Genomic DNA, 6,216 nt, shown 5'->3' with positions numbered 1-6,216 from the left:
AACTTTTCAGTTATCTAATTATCTGTTATCGAAGTTAATTTTTTGGTTATCTGTGCCCACCACTGCTTATCAGTAATTTAATCTGTTTGTGCTTGCTTTGTAATTTCTTTTTATTTTACTGTGTTTTATTTTTTTATTGTGCTTTTCTTGCTTTTAATTTTGATTTTAGATTAATTTGTGTTGTGAATTGTGTGAAGCGCCTTGTGGCGACTTTGTCGTGAGTTGGCGCTATATAAATTAATAAATTGAAATTGAGGGGCAGGTGACTGAAACTGCACTGTACACCTGAATAAACAGGACTGAATGCTGAAAGTCACATGGGAACCTTGCTGCTGTTTTAGCAACTGGCAGAGAACATGGAGTGATACATACTGGACACACGCTCCATGATGTCACATAAGCTGTGGATTCCCTGCTGTAGAAGAGAGGTTTTGAAGCTCAAATTGGGCTATTATGGAGGTCACCATCTTGGCACTGCTTAATTCTACTTAACTTCCCGTTAACCCATCAATGGGCAAAGAGGTGGAGTGTGAGCAAGACAAGCTTGACCTTGGCAGGAAGAATGAAGCCCAAACATACCCTGCAGCTCAGTTTCCCAAACATGCATAGCTATGGCTAACAGGACAACTTTGGCTCAAGTATTTGATAATTGACTATTTTTTTATGGAATGGGCAATGACTTTAATAATGGATGGCTTATGTGGACATATTGCATTAGTAACCCGACGCAACACTAATGGACCTTATTTCACTAAATTAGTAAATAAAAAGTCTGGTGATAACAGTGGAAACATAAATTAATACTTGAAATGTCACTCAACATAAATACTGACCATCAAATCCTTTGAAGGTTTGTTAGTACGTTTAACCACAAAGCAAGCCATATTATCTCAGCTATCTTTAATAAGAAGAAAAGAAAAATGGTGGACTCACTGCAAGCAGGGCTGACTCCAGCATACAGCTGTCACTCAAAGTGCGCACACCCCTAATTATTCAGACCTTTATGGCTTAAAGTAGCTTAAACTCCTGAGTCCAGGGTATAATTGGCTGTTTTTGACTACTTTTGGTTTTAAATTTATAATTTACCTTTAAAAAGTGTTTACATGGCCATGTTTGGTGTCATTTTTTCAGCACATCACCTGTGTGACTTTACAGTTTCTCATTCATTCTGACCTACTGTATTAACACAGTGAACCTAAAATCACACAAAAACATAAACTCCAAGGAGAAAAAAAAGTTATTTTTTTTACTGTGAAAACCACAAACTTGTTTTACGAACCATTTTCATAACTTAAAATGTAAATATAAATTGTAAATTTCAAAAACATACGTACAAATGTAGCAAAAAAAAAAAAAAGTTAAATACAACTATTTACATAAATGCATTAAATGCTTGGTGTCACAGACCGAATGGGCCCCCTAAAAATCGGTCCACCCTGCCTTTACTGCACATGCGTCATTTTGGAGCTCAGCAGCATCACTTCTGAGCACATGTAAACAATAGCTAGTGAGGATGTGGATGGCATTGATCCAGCGGGTTCACAGGTGAGTATGATGATGACACATTCTCCCAAATTCAGAGGGTTATCTAAAGGAGGTGTAGCACCTGTGATGGACCTCTGCTGTGTACCGATGTTGTCTTGTTGTAGATACTTCACGAGGTGTGTTTACATTGTGCCCTGAACTGGAACTCTGCTGACCTCACGCGTGAGTCACGGACCACAAGATTCACAACTGCGAAACAGTGAATGCGGACCATGGGGAAAACATAAAATCCACTATTGAGATAAGTCACGATATACATTTTTTTGGACGGACTTGCAATAAAGCCCCAGAGTGCTATTTTTGACAGCTATATTAGGGCTCGAGCGTAACTAGTCGAACTGGGATGCAAAACAAACATAAAACTAATGATGACTGTTATTTTATTGTTCAACTAAATATGGTCTCCCCATGGATTTAAGGCTTTCAAGAGTAGTGCTTTCAAACAACACAACTGCAGTTTTATTTATTGAATAAATTAGCAGTTTAGGAACATGGGTTTTAAATGTAACAGACCAAAGCACTATGAGTTACATTCAACACCACATTTTTGACATGCTTTCTGCAGCTGTACCGAGAGATTAAGAAACTGGTCTATGGAGGGAAATTAATTTTACGGTGTGCCCATCATATCAGAAGTAAATTCAGATAAATTAGTTGAAGTGATTTCGGTTTATTTTTACCAAAATAATACAGGTGCTGTTGTCACAAATTTTGTGGGGTTTGGTGTCCCAATTTTCAGATTAAAAACTCAAAAAAAAAAAAAAAATTCCAAGATAATTATGTCCTCTGTTATCACAGTTATTTAATCAATATATAGAGATGGACACAATCATTTTATATTTTTTTCCCTACACACAAAGCTGTTTTATACTGACCAATAATGTTGGCTTGTGTAACGGTGACCCCTTTTCATGAAGTGACCCAAATACTAGTAAATAATTTGGAAAAATTCACTTAGTCATCCTTTGTGACATGCATTAGTTCTAAGCAAATAACAATGCTAAGTGATTAACTGATTAACTGAAAAAAAAAAATTATTTTTAACTAGGATGGACAGCAACCAACTGCCAAGGATCAGTTAGTATCTTCTCAGAATCTGAATACCTGCTATAGGTAAGCTGGTGGGCAGTTGCAACCTTGTTTGGTTAGTAAGTACCTTTGGTTGCTCCCATGTTTTCACTCGGGGTCACCACAGCAGATCTGAGGTGGATCTGCATGCTTTACACTGGATGCCCTTCCTGACGCAACTCCACATTACATAAGGAAATGTGGCAGGGGTTTGAACCAGGAAACTTCTGCGCTGAAAACAAGCGTACTTAACCACTTGCCCTTGGTTAACGTATGTTTGGTTGGTGTTTCTTTGCTAACAAAATTTTAACTATTAGAGAAAAAATTACTCATAACCATCCCAAAGACGTATCGTTATCTTTGGCTGCTTTCAGTGATGCCGGTATTTGGTTAGACTCTTTCTCTCCGATTGTCCTGTCTGAGTTATTTTCATTAGTTACTTCATCCAAACCATCAACATGTTTATTAGACCCCATTCCTACCAGGCTGCTCAAGGAAGCCCTACCATTATTTAATGCTTCGATCTTAAATATGATCAATCTATCTTTGTTAGTTGGCTATGTACCACAGGCTTTTAAGGTGGCAGTAATTAAACCATTACTTAAAAAGCCATCACTTGACCCAGCTATCTTAGCTAATTATAGGCCAATCTCCAACCTTCCTTTTCTCTCAAAAATTCTTGAAAGGGTAGTTGTAAAACAGCTAACTGATCATCTGCAGAGGAATGGTCTATTTGAAGAGTTTCAGTCAGGTTTTAGAATTCATCATAGTACAGAAACAGCATTAGTGAAGGTTACAAATGATCTTCTTATGGCCTCGGACAGTGGACTCATCTCTGTGCTTGTTCTGTTAGACCTCAGTGCTGCTTTTGATACTGTTGACCATAAAATTTTATTACAGAGATTAGAGCATGCCATAGGTATTAAAGGCACTGCACTGCGGTGGTTTGAATCATATTTGTCTAATAGATTACAATTTGTTCATGTAAATGGGGAATCTTCTTCACAGACTAAAGTTAATTATGGAGTTCCACAAGGTTCTGTGCTAGGACCAATTTTATTCACTTTATACATACTTCCCTTAGGCAGTATTATTAGACGGTATTGCTTAAATTTTCATTGTTACGCAGATGATACCCAGCTTTATCTATCCATGAAGCCAGAGGACACACACCAATTAGCTAAACTGCAGGATTGTCTTACAGACATAAAGACATGGATGACCTCTAATTTCCTGCTTTTAAACTCAGATAAAACTGAAGTTATTGTACTTGGCCCCACAAATCTTAGAAACATGGTGTCTAACCAGATCCTTACTCTGGATGGCATTACCCTGACCTCTAGTAATACTGTGAGAAATCTTAGAGTCATTTTTGATCAGGATATGTCATTCAAAGCGCATATTAAACAAATATGTAGGACTGCTTTTTTGCATTTACGCAATATCTCTAAAATTAGAAAGGTCTTGTCTCAGAGTGATGCTGAAAAACTAATTCATGCATTTATTTCCTCTAGGCTGGACTATTGTAATTCATTATTATCAGGTTGTCCTAAAAGTTCCCTAAAAAGCCTTCAGTTAATTCAAAATGCTGCAGCTAGAGTACTAACGGGGACTAGAAGGAGAGAGCATATCTCACCCATATTGGCCTCTCTTCACTGGCTTCCTGTTAATTCTAGAATAGAATTTAAAATTATTCTTCTTACTTATAAGGTTTTGAATAATCAGGTCCCATCTTATCTTAGGGACCTCGTAGTACCATATCACCCCAATAGAGCGCTTCGCTCTCAGACTGCAGGCTTACTTGTAGTTCCTAGGGTTTGTAAGAGTAGAATGGGAGGCAGAGCCTTCAGCTTTCAGGCTCCTCTCCTGTGGAACCAGCTCCCAATTCAGATCAGGGAGACAGACACCCTCTCTACTTTTAAGATTAGGCTTAAAACTTTCCTTTTTGCTAAAGCTTATAGTTAGGGCTGGATCAGGTGACCCTGAACCATCCCTTAGTTATGCTGCTATAGACGTAGACTGCTGGGGGGTTCCCATGATGCACTGTTTCTTTCTCTTTTTGCTCTGTATGCACCACTCTGCATTTAATCATTAGTGATCGATCTCTGCTCCCCTCCACAGCATGTCTTTTTCCTGGTTCTCTCCCTCAGCCCCAACCAGTCCCAGCAGAAGACTGCCCCTCCCTGAGCCTGGTTCTGCTGGAGGTTTCTTCCTGTTAAAAGGGAGTTTTTCCTTCCCACTGTAGCCAAATGCTTGCTCACAGGGGGTCGTTTTGACCGTTGGGGTTTTACATAATTATTGTATGGCCTTGCCTTACAATATAAAGCGCCTTGGGGCAACTGTTTGTTGTGATTTGGCGCTATATAATAAAAAATTGAATTGATTGAATTGAATTGATTGTGTATAAATACGAGGTCTATTAGAAAAGTATCTGACATTATTTTTTTCAAAAACCATATGGATTTGAATCACGTGTGATTGTGTCAGACAAGCTTAAACCCTCATGCGCATGCGTGAGTTTTTCCACGCCTGTCGGTTGCGTCATTCGCCTGTGAGCAGGCTTTGAGTGAGGAGTGGTCCAGCCCCCTTGGCAGATTTTCATTGTCAGGAAATGGCGGTTTGATTTGGACTTTTTTTCCATCAGAATTTTTTCAGAAACTGTTAGAGACTGGCAGCTGGAAACCATTCGAAAAATTTATCTGGCTTTCGGTGAAAATTTTACGGGCTTCACAGAGAATAAGGACTGTTACTACAGCTTTAAGGACGGCTTTAAGGACGCTCAGTGCGCCGTGCTCCGTGCCGCCATCGAGAGCCACAAACCACCGGATCATTTCTAAACGGATGGCTATGTGGATCCGAGACCATCGTGTGCACTTTCTGTGGTTATCACAAGAGCTGGATATCAGCCATTTTCCATCAGATTTCACTTTTAACAAGAGATTTTGTCATGGAAAGCCGAGCGGAGGCTTCGCACATCATGACCGATTTGCTGATGGAGAGAGGCAAAGGAACACCTCCGTTTTGGTCTCACAGGATGGCTTTGAGATGGCGTTCAGACAGCTGTCATTGGTTTTTCCATCGAGTGATTATCCGAGAAATTGTGGATGTGCCTGGACATGCCAGAACATGTCCCGTGAGGCTTCATCACGGCGTTGCTTTGCGCCATGCGGCACTGCCGCGACACGCGGAATTCCTTCCCACGTCTGCCTCAATGTGCCGAAAAAGTGCTGATGTCCACGTCTTTTCACAATTCCTGTGCTAGTCAGACGAAGTCCCGGATAAAACACAGCATCCAGTTTGGAAATGAACGGCACATTCCACTGTTACAGGAGTTTTTGTCATGGAAAGAGGAGCGGAGGCTTCGCACATCGCGGCAGTGCCGCATGGCGCACAACAACACCGAGTGTCCTTAAAGCCATCCTTAAAGCTGTAGTAACAGTCCTTATTCTCTGTGAAGCCCGTAAAATTTTCACCGAAAGCCAGATACATTTTTATAATGGTTTCCAGCTGACAGTCTCTAACAGTTCCTGAAAAAACTCTGATGGAAAAAAAGCCCAAGTCATTCCGCCATTTCCTGACAATGAAAATCCGCCAAGGGGGTGG

The sequence above is a fragment of the Thalassophryne amazonica genome, chromosome 4, assembly GCF_902500255.1.
Source record: "Thalassophryne amazonica chromosome 4, fThaAma1.1, whole genome shotgun sequence".
NCBI lineage: Eukaryota > Metazoa > Chordata > Actinopteri > Batrachoidiformes > Batrachoididae > Thalassophryne > Thalassophryne amazonica.
The sequence above is the reverse complement of the archived record's forward strand: the minus strand, read 5'-3'. Positions refer to the sequence as shown.